The following is a 16051-nucleotide window of genomic DNA, read 5'->3' on the forward strand; positions in this document are numbered from 1 at the left end:
AAATACGGCCATAGACAGGAGAGAGAATTCGGTCGCATATAATTGTACATTAAAAAGAGTGGAGGAAAAGCTGGCACTGCTTCAGGTATACATTTATTTTTGCGAGTACAAAAGGTGCAAAAAAAGTGAAAAATTGCACATACCAAGGTGAGAGAAGGCACAAAGTGGTGGTGGGTGTAGGGCACAGGATGCCTGACGGCCGTTTCACGCTAAACGGAGCTTCTCCGGAGGCTACGTAGAAGCGCTGTTTAGTGCGAAACGGCCGTCATATGTGCAATTTTTCACTATTTGTTCATTTTTGTACTTTTTTTGCTCCTTTTGTACTTGCAACAATAAACGTATACCTGAAGCAGTGCCAGCTTTTCCTCAACTCTTTTTGACTGCTACTTGTGCTAGATAGCTAGAGCACGCTGAAGAGGTACCTTTAAAAAGAGGCACATCTGATATTCATACCCACCAATTACATGTTAAAACCTCGCATGTATGCTATGCTACTGTAGTGCCAACCTCCTGCTCTTCTTTTGGTCTATAATCGTAGATTACATGACCAGCAGGAGGCACCGTGTGCAGGTAACTCTCTCACAACCCCATCCCTAAATCTGACCTGTACACTAAGAGTTGCAAAAAAGAGGGTTTAAATTCCAAACACTGGTGCACATGACAGGTGGGGCCCCGCAAGTTCAAGCTACTGCCAGTGCAGCAGATTCCACTGGAATAACGTGCAGCATACTGTGCGTTTACCAAACAACATACATATTTGAAGTTGCGGTGAAGCATAATGTTGTTGTTAAATTTACGAGAGAGTCACAGAGTTGCATTCCACGTCACTCCTCATGTGGCTCCGATGCTTCCTCCTTTTTGTAATGGTGCTGAACTGCTTTGGATGGCATTATCCGAGTTTCCGAATAAGGAAACCCAGATTCGAACACTACCACCAGTGAAGCATATTTCTATGTACTGTGTGCTTCTCTGTTATCAAATCTGATTTGCTTGATCAGGAGCATAACTAGACTTAATAGGGACCCCTAAAAAAATTATAACATGGGGCCCATTTGGTCCTAGAAACCGATGAGGGTCACTTGATTGGGAGCCAGCGAATGGCAGCAGAGGTTGTTCTACTGTGAAGCAGCGCCTAAAAGCAGGAAAAAAATTATAGATGCTCCTGCTACTAGCTACTCTGCATGGCGGAAGGAGGTGGCAGGGACGTTTTTTGTGAGCGAACGGAAAGGTTAACTTGCTAATTGGCTGCACTTGCAATTGGGGCGAGGAAGGTGGTGGGGCCCCCAAAGCCTCTGGGCACCCCTTCACTGGCAGGGGTTGTAATTGCTATGCCCATGTGCTTGATATGACTTCAACACTGTTGCAATCCTGGTTATAAGGATATAAACTGTTCATAGTGTGAAAGTATTGTTTGTTGATCCCGGGGCCAGAAAATCAAAAACACAAAAGGCAAATAAATAGATAACATTCATAATCCAATAAATGAACTGTTTCTAAAAATGAAAAACAGTGCTAAAATACTTTTCAGTAACCTTCTATGTATGTACAAACTAGTATCTGTTTTAGGTAATTGGGAGTGTCTACAAGAACCACAGTGTTTCACTATATGCATGGAGTACCATAAAAAAAATCTTCTCACCATTTGGTTGTACTAGTGAAAGTGTAAGCTTTTAACAGAAATCCGCAAAAAAAAAAAATAATAATAATTATGTTAAAAAAATAATGACTAATCAATGAGTAAGAAAAAAAACATTTATCAGTTAATTGTACGCTATATCCATCCATTTGTCATTTTTTTTTCATTATTAGAAAGAGGAGGAAACATTTCAATACACTGCTGTTCCCACGTGCCTGTTAAATCTTACTCCAGCCTTGTGGACATCTGCAAAGATTTCACAAAGTATCCCTGTATCCTTTCCTGACTGCCTCCCCTCCCTCTCCTCTTAACACCTAATACGACTTAAGTCTTCAAAGCCTGTAGCACTCTTACCCTGTGGCTAAAACACTTGTTTACTTGGAGTGAACTGTGACTGGAAGAGACTCTGCCAGGTAATCTCACTGCTACTTGAGCACTAAAAATAATATATGCAATCCTTCAACATTTTGTGGATTTCAGTTTGATAGATACATTGTGCCCCATATGGAGAAAGAGAGGTCTGTGCGCAAAGTGAATCCTGTCAATTACTTCTCTAACATACTGAACTAATGAATATATATATATATATATATATATATATATATATATATATATATATATATATATATATATATATATATATATATATATATATATATATATACACACACACATTACTTTGACTAACAAGACTTCTTAACTATAAGACTTATTTAAAGTTGCTTTTACAATACATCTGCATATTTGGTTTTACTAACTTGAAATTGTTTGGGTGGCAAGTTGGCTATATGTCAAAGGAAAATTCCACTTACCTTATAATATTGCCATAGATATGGATGGATACTACAAAAAGTCTTTTTGTATTAAAAATAATCTTTACATTTCAAATTGTAGCCAGTTAAGAACTTCCACAAACTGACTAGATACTCAAATTGCACTTCACTGCAGCATTGGCGTCTGTACTCTATGTACTCTTTTTGGAGTAGTTTTGCCATGGTGTTGTTCAAAAACTCCCACCTAATTAGCTGCACAGAATATTAGCCTTAGTACTCTTACTAATTTTCAACACCTGGACTAGTCCAAAGACTTGGGAGCAAAACTTGTATATTCTTATCTACCAGATTGCATTAGAAACACAGTGAAATTACTTTATTTTCTATGTACAAAGAACAAAGTAAGCAAGCTTAAAAATGTTTGCCATCATTGTTTGCCGTATATAAACCCACACCAAAAACTGTTGATTTTGTTAAAAAAAAAAAGTGGAATTTTCCTTTCAATACTTGTGCAATACTTGTGCTTGAGGTTCTGGTGTGACAACACTCACTGTTTAAGCTTCCTTTGTTGTTACAAGATCTATGAATTGATTGGTCTGATGAAGGCTGAACAGCCGGAAACGTACTCTTTTTTATTCTTTTAAGTTAGCCAATAAATGGTATCATCCTGATTCAAAACGTCTTGCTTTTACTCATGGCTAACACAGGACAATATTCTACTGCTACTACTATGTATGCTTTGTTACACTTTTACTCTGCACATACTGTTTGAGGTTTTTTACTCAAACGCAAAGATTGTTTCCTGGTAGCTTCAGTTTTTAGCTGAAATGATCTTGTACCTTATTTGGACTCATTCATAGTGCTCAGTTGTGTTGCAGAATAATTCTGCATGTCAACTCACTGCCCATACAAACCTATGGGCCTGTTTACCGTACTGCATTGTAACAGATTGTGTTATTCTAACTTTCTGCATGCAGACTTTGTATTAATGTCTATGTCCAGTCTCCATTGCAGTCGCACTCATTATAACGTGTGCATTAAGCAGCTGACCACTGTGAACCTAGCCTCTGAGTGTTCTCTCTCGAATGGGACTTACCATATATGAATAGAGTTGCAGCATTGGCACAACTTATATTGTAATTACAATCACAATAAAATAAATAGTACTGTTCCACTCCAAAATCTAGACACTATACAAATTCCATGAGCAAAAATCACTGGGTTTTTTATGAACTTTGTTTTTTATGTCTTTTATTCTTCATTGAAAATTCTTCAAGATTGCGGACAAACATGTGAACACAATCTCGGGATTCCAAATCGCATAAAGAGACTGCCTTGAGACAACTTGTATTGTACTAGCTCTCTTACAAGTTTTACTATTTTTCAGATTTGTTATTAGATGTTAAATTATGTCAAATTGAAAGTCTCTCATTTTACATCCAGCACAACATGGACTATGTTTTTCGGATATGTGATGACTGTGGACCCAGTTAACCCCTACCCCCATTCCGCTGATACAGTATATCATTATATCAAATTTTATTGGTGAGCAAAGATTAGGTTTTAGAAGGCTGGGGAGATCCTAATGATCTATATATTTATCTTGTCATTCAGCATCAAATGTGTTGTACCTACCTACATGATTTATAACTGCAGTTTGGTTGTGACTGGATTCAGTATGTTAATATATTGTCATGGTACAAATGTGATTGATATTTGTGGTATAAATTACACAGAATTTGAAGCCTTCATGCTTATGTTGTTTTTGTTTTGTTTGTGAGTCTCATTAACAGGGGTGTGTCACGGACGGTTGCGGGGACGCAGGCGCGTCCTGGCACCGCCCGTGAAGTAAAGAACGATCGCACTCGATTCCTGCATCGATTGCGCTTCAGACAGTATCCCTCAGCTAAGACAGATTCCCCAGCTGTTCCTAAGCTACAGTGACAGCCTGGGGGGAAGCTGTTAATTAGCTGGTACATATTCCCTGTGGAAGGCACAATTTCCCTTTTGGCTCTGGGAACCAGGTGACACTTAGCTGATCTCATGGAGATGTTAATTAACAAACCAGGAGTCTTTTCAGAGCCAAGGAAGCTAATCCCAGCAGGGGGCAGACTTAGCGGAACCATTCAGCCAGGATAGGGAAACATAGAGTTATGATCTTTATGCATGTTTTAGAAGTACCATACATCGGAGAAATGTGAAAGTTATATCATTCTGCTGGTCCGGAGCTTGTGAGTGTTTTGATATTAAATTTGGGCCCCTAGCCTAACCAGAACGCTGGGAATTCCACCGTTTTGTAACCGGGCATGCAAACATGCCCAAGTTTGATATCATATTAATCGGTAGGTTCTGGGGATCGAGAATATGTAATTATTATCTGTGTGCCGGCCGCGCAGGTCGGCCTAGGGAACCTGTCAGGATTATGAGTTTGCTAAAGCCCCTGCCCAGGTGTGATTACCATAGTCCGGCCTAGGGGCCGACTCTGGAAGCCCGCCTCTGAGCTCATCTCCATTAAAAGTGAATGAGCTGCCTGAGAAGATCTTCCTCCCTTTACCATCTTCATGACAATCTGCTGCCAGCCAGAGGACATAGGGCTGGTGGCCATTTTGCTGACCCATCTGAACAAAGAACTCTAAGAACTTGAAACCGTTTTGCTTGAACTTGATTGGAAACCAGAACTCTGATTTTTCCCACAAACAGGACATCTTTCCAGGAACTAAGTATTTTTCTCCCTTCTTTTATTTTTCATACTGGCTATTACTGTTTCAATAATTGTTGATTTTCATAATTGTCTGTATATATTAATTATTTATATTGCGTGAAAAAACGACTTTCCCCAAGTCATTCACTGTTTCGCTACCCTGCTTATCAGCACACACAGAAATGATCCCGGGTCTCTGAAGATACGCTACTGTTTGTTTGTTGTTGGCTAGACAGAATATCGTGTGTTTAACCGTTTTATTCGCAGGATTAGTCAGTCAGTTAGTGGGCCCCACGGTCCCATAGTAACCGCGGTGGTGGCAGTTTACTCTGAACCAGTAGGTGACGTTGTAATTACCCGTGTCTCACAGGCTCCCTTCTGAGTTGTCTGCGGCTAATTCTTAACGGTTCCTGCGCATTGACTGCGACCAGAGTTCGCACGATCTGTGCGCTGGCACCGTTTAGAAGGCTAAGTGTGGTCAGCCACTGAGGGCTCCTGTGACAGTGTTAGGCAGCGGTTGGGACCTGTGTTGTGCTGAAAGTATCTGCGATAGCGCTAGCGCTATCGAGAAACGAACTAATTTGTTGGTGTAGCTGGAAGGCAATATATTTTTTATATATACAGAGAGACTGTGTAGCCAGTACCCCTTCCCCAAAGTTTTATTTTATTTGGCATGGAAATGTCCGGGAACTACCAGAACATGTGCCTAGCAGACCTGGAAAATCTTTGCGAAGAGAGGGGCATTGGCATCCTCCGCAAGAACAAACGGGACCTGATAGCAGACTTGTCCAGATGGGATGCCCAGCAACTGCGGGAGCCGGGAGTGTCCGCTGAAGTGGATACCAGCCCATCTGACAGTCTAGGGGAACCAGAGACTGAAGATCCTAGGCGTACAGAGGTTGAGCATCCTGCGGGCCCTGTTGCAACAGTTACGCCAGAGACTGTCAGTATGGACCCCAATCCCAGAGTTTCTGACAGTACTCGCCCGGAACTGGCCAGTACTGGACTGTCCATGGGTGCTGACCCGGTAATGCAGCAGGCATTACAAAAGCTGATGGAGACTGACCTGGACAAGTACCTGCAGTACATGCGTGAGGAGCGCCAATCTGCGGAACGGGAGCGCCAACGACAGCATGAGCTAAACATGGCAAAAGTGCAACAGGCCAGCCGGAGTTCACCGCCCAGCCTCCCTGCTGAAGGAGCTGCAGCCCCCGTAAGTGCAAAATTTAAATTTGCTAATATCGAGAAAGACACAGACATTGACTTGTTTTTGCGATCTTTCGAAAAAGCATGCCGTCAGTATCGTCTGTCCCAAGACCAGTGGGCCAGACATCTGACACCTTTGCTGCGCTACAAAGCGCTTGATGCTTTCGCAGAATTGCCTGCGGAAATGGATAATGATTATGCTGCTATAAAAGACGCTATCATTACTAAGTACCAGCTGACGCCAGAAGCCTATCGGAAAAAGTTCAGGGCCTGGCAGAAAAAGTCTTCTGATTCGTACCGAGATGTGGTCAGCAGCTTGCTCACCACACTCCGCCAGTGGACGCTAGGCCTCACCAAAGGGTCTTATGGCGTCCTGGAGGACTTGATAGTCCTCGAACAATTTCTGAACATTTGCCCTGCTGATGTACGACAGTTTGTGTTAGAACGCAGGCCGGCTTCAGCCACTGTCGCTGCAGACCTTGCTGAGACTTTTGCAACTACCCGGGTGGCTGATACACGCAGAACTGTCCCATCCAGCTGGAGAGGAGGTCAGCCCAATACCTCGGCAGACCCTCCTGCCCCTGTGAGCCGTCCGCCACAGAGGCCACCCAGCGCAGCTGCTGCACCCAGGCCTGCAGCTCCTGGAGAGGTCACCTGTCACTACTGCCGCCAGCCCGGACACATGAAATTCGACTGTCCGGAGCGGAGACAGACACCACCAGCACCTGGATCATCTGCATCACCTGCACCTCACCCACAGCAGAGGCAACCCGCCAGCGAACCACAGCCTGGATCATCCGATTTTGTCCTGTTTGCCCGCGGAAAGGAAATCTGCGACCGAACCGACCAGCAGCAACTTGTTAGAGTGAACGGCAAAGTTGTCACCGGATTCCGAGACACCGGAGCTGACATCACGTTAGTTCACTCACACCTTGTGCCAAAGGAGAGCATCAGCTCCAGCCGATCCCTTGCCCTTACTGGAGTAGAAGGCACCCTTTTTCACATAGCCCACGCCAGAGTGAAGCTGGATTGGGGAGTGGGAGGGGTCCAAGAAAGGGTTGTTGGGGTTATGAAGGATCTCCCAGTCCCTGTGTTGCTAGGGACTGATTTGGGCAAGCTTGTGTCCTACTATGAACCTGCCACGACCGCCTTGTCGCTCACGGAAGGAGACGGACTCTCCACCCACCACCAGGTACTTTATACACTTGGGGGAGCACCAGGGGGAGGTGGGTTGAATGTGCCCAGTTCAAGGGTACCAGGTTCAATAGTGCCTGCTTCAAAGGCACCTGAGTTTGAGGTACAGACTGTCTGTTGTGATGATGCTGTAACTGTACCTGAGTCTCCTGTACAACCTGTCTGTAATGAAAAAATGTCTATACCTGTCAATGTCATTACTGCATGCAATGATGATCTGAGTAATGTCCGTCTGTGCCATTCTGACAGTGTACCTGTGCTAGCAATACCGCGCAGCTGCACTGCTCAGAACCCGAGCTCAGAACAGGTGGAGGGGGTTCCGGCCTCCTCCCCCTCCTCTGACCGCAGGGATGAGACCTTTCAGCCGCTGGCCTCGTGTGACATGAGCCAGTTGGCTGAAACTGACAGCGCCGTATTCTCAGCCGCACTACAAAGTGACCCAAGCCTGGAGGTGCTCATGCAGCAAGCCGCTCAGCCCCTCGCAGACGGGGCCGCTTTCAAGGTGTACTGGGAAGGTGGGAGACTGTACAGTGAGTCTGCACAGCCCCCTACAGGTAGATCCCACGCGAATACCAAATGGCTTGTGGTCCCGAGTGCGTTCAGGGGACATGTGCTGAAATCCGCACATGGTAATCCTCTGACAGGGCACTCAGGGGTCCGCAAGACACTCGCCGGTATTCGGAACCAGTTTTATTGGCCCCGGATGAACAGGGATGTAGCAAACTACTGCAGGGCATGTGCCGTCTGTCAGGAGCTGGGAAGGTCCAGGGATTCCCGCGGGGTTCCCTTAGGTCCACAGCCACTTAGCAGGGGAACCCTGCGTGGGCTGGCTGTTGACCTAACCAACCCACTGCCCGTTGTCAGCAGTCCCGGCAGACACCACGTCCGACTGCAGTGGCGCAAACGCCCTGTCCAGAACGGTCCATGTTGGGTCAACCCTGAGGGTAGCAGACCGCGACCGGTCCAGGGGAACCGAGCCACAGGCTCCAATAGGTTTTCCCGCCGTACCGGCAACTCGAGGCCCGTCAGCCAGGTTAGCGGCGCCGCCACACATCTTGCGGATGAGTGGCTGAGCCGCGGACAAGGGGGAGGGCTGTCACGGACGGTTGCGGGGACGCAGGCGCGTCCTGGCACCGCCCGTGAAGTAAAGAACGATCGCACTCGATTCCTGCATCGATTGCGCTTCAGACAGTATCCCTCAGCTAAGACAGATTCCCCAGCTGTTCCTAAGCTACAGTGACAGCCTGGGGGGAAGCTGTTAATTAGCTGGTACATATTCCCTGTGGAAGGCACAATTTCCCTTTTGGCTCTGGGAACCAGGTGACACTTAGCTGATCTCATGGAGATGTTAATTAACAAACCAGGAGTCTTTTCAGAGCCAAGGAAGCTAATCCCAGCAGGGGGCAGACTTAGCGGAACCATTCAGCCAGGATAGGGAAACATAGAGTTATGATCTTTATGCATGTTTTAGAAGTACCATACATCGGAGAAATGTGAAAGTTATATCATTCTGCTGGTCCGGAGCTTGTGAGTGTTTTGATATTAAATTTGGGCCCCTAGCCTAACCAGAACGCTGGGAATTCCACCGTTTTGTAACCGGGCATGCAAACATGCCCAAGTTTGATATCATATTAATCGGTAGGTTCTGGGGATCGAGAATATGTAATTATTATCTGTGTGCCGGCCGCGCAGGTCGGCCTAGGGAACCTGTCAGGATTATGAGTTTGCTAAAGCCCCTGCCCAGGTGTGATTACCATAGTCCGGCCTAGGGGCCGACTCTGGAAGCCCGCCTCTGAGCTCATCTCCATTAAAAGTGAATGAGCTGCCTGAGAAGATCTTCCTCCCTTTACCATCTTCATGACAATCTGCTGCCAGCCAGAGGACATAGGGCTGGTGGCCATTTTGCTGACCCATCTGAACAAAGAACTCTAAGAACTTGAAACCGTTTTGCTTGAACTTGATTGGAAACCAGAACTCTGATTTTTCCCACAAACAGGACATCTTTCCAGGAACTAAGTATTTTTCTCCCTTCTTTTATTTTTCATACTGGCTATTACTGTTTCAATAATTGTTGATTTTCATAATTGTCTGTATATATTAATTATTTATATTGCGTGAAAAAACGACTTTCCCCAAGTCATTCACTGTTTCGCTACCCTGCTTATCAGCACACACAGAAATGATCCCGGGTCTCTGAAGATACGCTACTGTTTGTTTGTTGTTGGCTAGACAGAATATCGTGTGTTTAACCGTTTTATTCGCAGGATTAGTCAGTCAGTTAGTGGGCCCCACGGTCCCATAGTAACCGCGGTGGTGGCAGTTTACTCTGAACCAGTAGGTGACGTTGTAATTACCCGTGTCTCACAGGCTCCCTTCTGAGTTGTCTGCGGCTAATTCTTAACGGTTCCTGCGCATTGACTGCGACCAGAGTTCGCACGATCTGTGCGCTGGCACCGTTTAGAAGGCTAAGTGTGGTCAGCCACTGAGGGCTCCTGTGACAGGGTGTAACTAGAAATCATTGGGCACCCCCTGCACAATTTTTTTGATGCCCCCCCCCCCCACCCCACATTATATATTGAATTTGGGCCACCGTATTAGTATCATATATGCAAAATATAATGTGGTAACCTACATCATATATATTTCTTTCAAATATGCCCCCTGCACTTGCGCTCAATGTTTCATCAATAATGAAATATTGATGCATATGACCCATATGCATATAAGGGGATGCAGCAGGGGGCATATTTAAATCAATTTTATTTAATTTTGCCTGTTACATAAAGGGTGCTAGAGAATGGGGGGGGGGGGCATAATGCTGAGGGTTAACTATGGACATGTATTAGGAAGGGATCAGCATAGGGGCATAGATTTCAGAGTTAAAAGGAGTGAGTGGGGGAGAGAGAGATATGTGTGTGCTACCTCATTACAATGCTATATTTATTAGTGAACTGCAGGGCACAGCAAGGATGAACATACCTTTGCACATGAACCCTCTCCTGAGCCTGCACGGACTGTCCTCTCCTTCCCTGTGTCACCTGACACCACAGTGCAGGACATACGAAGCATCATCCAGGCAGAAGCTACATTCCTCGCTGAACGCTGTCCTGACAGACCTGGTCCAGCAAGCACGCAGCCAGCATCAGAAAGCAGAGGATCAGAAGCAACCACCAGCTCCATCAGCAGGATATAACTTCCTGTGAGTAAACACATGTGCGGCTCTCTGATGCTGGCCAGGTGCCTGATGGGATATGTGTCTCTGCCAGGGCAGTGTTCCATCCAAGACGCAGGTTACCTCTGTCCACTGCATCTACATGCCGCCTGCATTCTCCCTCCATATTGTGTTTGATGTGGCCGCTGGCTTGCTGCCTCCTCTCTTTTGGCCACAATCACCTTATGCAGGCAGCCAGCGTGTGCGGGCCCCTGTGAGTCTCCGGGCCCTACTGAAGCTGCAGGGGCTATAGTTATGCCCCTGCTCATTAAGGTATACAATTGAATATGCCAAGTAGAAAAAGTACAGAGCACACCATACAATGCTGAAAAACACCCTGTACTCTTCAACAGTACAACATCCAAGTAAAGATCCATACAATTGTCCTGTAAACAATAGAATTGCACCACAGAGCAACGTATCTTCACAGTAAAGACATTCAACCACATGGAGGGTAGTAAAAACATGGCATCACAATAATGGATATACTTATTTGCTTCAGCAGAGGAGGTTGTGGATCATTTCAACTTATCTTGGGCACTCTCAAGATATATGCCTGCAGATTTAAGATAGAAGGTTCTACATTATTTCAAAACATCACACATACGTTTTACTTAGTCCAGCTTTGCACATTTCAGGGGTTAATGGCAACCATTAATTTAGATTACCTACATTATTTTTCTGTGTTTATAAAACACAGAATTTTAGAAAAGCAAAGTTCAATCAACTCAAACAGGCACTAAGTTTGGTGAACTGGGATAATGTACTACAAGGGAAGGACACTGAATGGAAATGGCAAGATTTTAAAATTATTCTCAATCAAAATTGTAGTAAATATATCCCATATGGAAACAAAATGTCTGGGAATAAGAAAAGGCCTCTATGGATGAATAGAAAGGTTAGGGATAAAATGAAGGGGAAAAAGAATGCCTATAAGGTCCTAAAACAGGAGCGGACCAAGGCTGCATGAAGCAATTATAAGGAGTGCAATAAAAGTTGCAATAAAGAAATTAGGCTTGCAAAAATTGAAGCTGAAAATCAAATCGCTAGGGATATTGTCACGATTTGTGTCAGCAAGGAGCAAAATTCTGATTATTAGGTGATCTGCAGTATCACCTATAATGCAGATATATACCTGATTATATGGTGATCTGCAGAATCACCTATAATACAGGTATATCAGAAAGCTGATGTGACAACAAATAGCAATATAGTGATTGGTGCAACAGTGGTACTGATAGATTTAGCTATACCTCACCAGAGGAGCTGGTGGGTACTATCAGTGTAGCTCCCCTCACCAGAGTCAAAGGACCTCTGGTGAGAGTAGAATGGTCAGACTAATCGGGTTGGCAACAGACAGACAGATGCAGTACAAAATCGGAAGGCAGAGACAGAAAGATATAAACAGGCAGAGTCGGCAGCAAGATCAGATGGGCAGAGGTACAGAATCACTGAGCAGAAGAGTAGTCAGAACGAGCCGGAGTCATGCACAGATAATAACACAGTAATGAATAAAGTTTTAAGGCTATCAAACAATTCCTATCTTGTATGAAATCCCCGGTTTCCTCCCGGATCAAAGCACACCGGAACTATCTAAGGTCTGAGCGCTAACACCAAGTATTCGCAACAGCAGACAAGTTGCGAGTGATTCAGCTAGGCTTTTGAAGCAGAGGAGACCCCTCCGGCACGCCCCCTCCTATCAGCCAATGAGGAGCGGCGAGCGTCTCCTCTGACATCAGCCGGTCAGCCTGTCAGCTGACGCGCCTCCTCCCCGCATAAAGGTCCTGTCTGTGCGCGCGCGCCCGTGATAATGCAACCCTATGTGCGGCTGACAGGCCCGTCCTTGGCGTGCTAGACGCCCGAGGCACGGAAAGATTGCTAGGCAGGGAGCTGGAGGCAGTTGCGGTGGTAGCGCTGTTCACCGCAGCTGCCTCTGCCACGTTTGTTACAGATATCAAATCTAACCCAAAGAAGTTTTACAAGTACATCAACTCTAAAAAAAGAAAGGCTGACTGTATTGGACTCCTAAAGGATGAGGGTGGGAACTCAATGGTGGATGACCAAGGTGAGGCAGCTTTATTAAATGCTTTCTTTGCTTCTATCTTCACAAAGGAAACATCACTGTTGCAAATTACAGATGCAGAAAAGTCTCACTCTGCCAATTGTAATATTAAATACTTAATGCAGGAAGAAGTGAAGGCAAGACTAAATAAATCTTATCTTTTGTGACTCCCTTTCAACTGGCAGAGTTCCAGCAGATTGGTGTACAGCTCACGTTTTCCCATTATTTAAGAAGGGCAAAAAATCAGATCCAGGAAATTAAAGACCTGTAAGCTTACCATGAGTTGTGTGCAAACTATTCGAGGGGTTACGAAGAGATACTATACAAGACTTCATAGTAGAAAATAATCTTATTTCTCAGCATCAGCATGGGTTTACTAAAGACAGGTCTTGTTTGACTCACATGCTCAGCTTTTATGAGGTAGTGAACGCTAATGTGGATATTGGGAATGCTGTAGATGTCATATACTTGGACTTTGCAAAGGCCTTCAACACTGTTCCCCTCAAAAGTCTGGTGCAAATATTGAGAATGCAAACACCGGGGAAGAGTCTGTAAGGTAACTATTTATGTATTTATTTATTATTTGTATTTATTATTTGTAATTTTTTTTTTCCAAAAAAAGTTTCCCAGCTATTGGGGAGTGTGGGAGGTCAGGAGTTAATTTAAATAGGAAAAACAAGGTAACTAGGGAGTATTTACTGAAAAAAAAGGGGGATGTAATTTTACAATTTGGCTACAAGATAACCTCAGTGGTGTATTTAGTCTCTGTACTATTGGTACAGAAATGGAAGGACTGCGTGGCTGGGATTTGTGAATGGCAAAGTCATCTGAATAGACGGCTGCGTCCATTCATATGGGGAATTAGATCAATGAATGGGAACTGTTTTCCCATTCATTGATCTAGCGGCTAACAATCGGCAGTAATGAGCGGCAGTACCGAGCGCGGGGGGGGGGGGGGGGGAACGACACGGAGGGAAGTAGTAGCTACGCCCCTGCACAGAGTTGTGGCATTTTGCAGGGGCTAATTGGACCATGCCTTGTAAGGGTTTTTAACCTTCCTCTGGATCAACAGGGATATGTGAGGGAGCAGGCTGGTGTTGTACTTTGTTTTCTGGTTAAATTCGGTGGATGTATGTCTTTTTTCAACCCAAATAACTATGTAACTATGTAACACATCCATTCCGTGTTATTTCTTGCCAGTCACAGTATTAGTATTTACAAGGTTAACCACTTCCCGACCGCCGTATATACAATTGGCGGCCGGGAAGTGGACGCCACAAGGACCGCCGTATTGACAATTGGCGGCGGTCCTTGTATGGGCATGGGCGGAGCGATCGCGTCATCCGTGATGCGATCCTCCGCCTCCGCCTGGCGCCGCTCACCCGCCGCAACATCCCGCCGGCCATACGGAAGCGCCGGCGGGATGTTAACCCGACGATCGCCGCATACAAAGTGTATAATACACTTTGTAATGTTTACAAAGTGTATTATACAGGCTGCCTCCTGCCCTGGTGGTCCCAATGTCCGAGGGACCACCAGGGCAGGCTGCAGCCACCCTAGTCTGCACCAAGCACACTGATTTTCCCCCCTCCCCTGCCCCAGATCGCCCACAGCACCCATCAGACCCCCCCTGCCCACCCCCCAGACCCCTGTTTGCACCCAATCACCCCCCTAATCACCCATCAATCACTCCCTGTCACTATCTGTCAACGCTATTTTTTTTACCCCCCCCCTGCCCCCCGCTCCCTCCTGATCACCCCCCCACCCCCTCAGATTCTCCCCAGACCCCCCCCCCCTAGACCCCCCCCATGTACTGTATGCATCTATCCCCCCTGATCACCTGTCAATCACCCGTCAATCACCCGTCAATTACCCCCTGTCACTGCCACCCATCAATCAGCCCCTAACCTGCCCTTGCGGGCAATCTGATCACCCCCCCACACCAATAGATCGCCCGCAGATCCGACATCAGATCACCTCCCAAATCCATTGTTTACATCTATTCTCTCCTCTAAACACCCACTAATTACCCATCAATCACCCATCAATCACCCCCTATCACCACCTGTCACTTTTACCTATCAGATCAGACCCTAATCTGCCCCTTGCGGGCACCCAATCACCCGCCCACACGCTCAGATTGCCCTCTGACCCCCCCCCCCTTATCAATTCACCAGTGCATTAATTACATCTGTTCTTCCCTGTAATAACCCACTGATCACCTGTCAATCACCTGCCAATCACCTATCACCCATCAATCACCCCCTGTCACCCCCTGTCACTGCCACCCATCAATCAGCCCCTAACCTGCCCCTTGCGGGCAATCTGATCACCCACCCACATTATTAGATCGCCCGCAAACCCGCCGTCAGATTACCTCCCAAATGTATCGTTTACATCTGTTATCTTCTCTAAACACCCACTAATTACCCATCAATCACCCATCAATCACCCCCTATCACCACCTGTCACTGTTACCTATCAGATCAGACCCTAATCTGCCCCTTGCGGGCACCCAATCACCCGCCCACACGCTCAGATTGCCCTCAGACCCCCCCCCCCCTTATCAATTCGCCAGTGCATTAATTACATCTGTCCTTCCCTGTAATAACCCACTGATCACCTGTCAATCACCTGCCAATCACCTATCACCCATCAATCACCCCCTGTCACTGCCACCCAACAATCAGCCCCTAACCTGCCCCTTGCGGGCAATCTGATCACCCACCCACACCAATAGATCGCCCGCAGATCCGACATCAGATCACCACCCAAGCGCAGCGTTTACATCTATTCTCTCCTCTAAACACCCACTAATTACCCATCAATCACCCATCAATCACTCCCTATCACCACCTGTCACTGTTACCTATCAGATCAGACCCTAATCTGCCCCTTGCGGGCACCCAATCACCCGCCTACACGGTCAGATTGCCCTCAGACCCCCCCTTATCAATTCGCCAGTGCAATATTTACATCTGTCCTTCCCTGTAATAACCCACTGATCACCTGTCAATCACCTGCCAATCACCTATCACCCATCAATCACCCCCTGTCACTGCCACCCAACAATCAGCCCCTAACCTGCCCCTTGCGGGCAAACCGATCACCCACCCACACCAATAGATCGCCCGCAGATCCGACATCAGATCACCACCCAAGCGCAGTGTTTCCATCTATTCTCTCCTCTAAACACCCACTAATTACCCATCAATCACCCATCAATCACCCCCTATCACCACCTGTCACTGTTACCCATCAGATCAGA

The 16051-nt window shown here is 46.1% G+C and overlaps 1 protein-coding gene across 1 annotated transcript in view; it reads left to right on the plus strand.

Moving 5' to 3' along the window:
* Positions 1 to 2003: 2003 nt before the first annotated feature.
* Positions 2004 to 16051, plus strand: part of RAX2 (retina and anterior neural fold homeobox 2) — a 192157-nt gene continuing 178109 nt past the window's right edge. The window contains exon 1 of the mRNA XM_068271169.1: positions 2004 to 2049. The gene's annotated coding sequence lies outside the window, so the exon portion shown is untranslated. The remainder of the gene's footprint in view (positions 2050 to 16051) is intronic.

The sequence above is a fragment of the Hyperolius riggenbachi genome, chromosome 1, assembly GCF_040937935.1.
Source record: "Hyperolius riggenbachi isolate aHypRig1 chromosome 1, aHypRig1.pri, whole genome shotgun sequence".
In the NCBI taxonomy this organism is placed as follows: Eukaryota; Metazoa; Chordata; class Amphibia; order Anura; family Hyperoliidae; genus Hyperolius; species Hyperolius riggenbachi.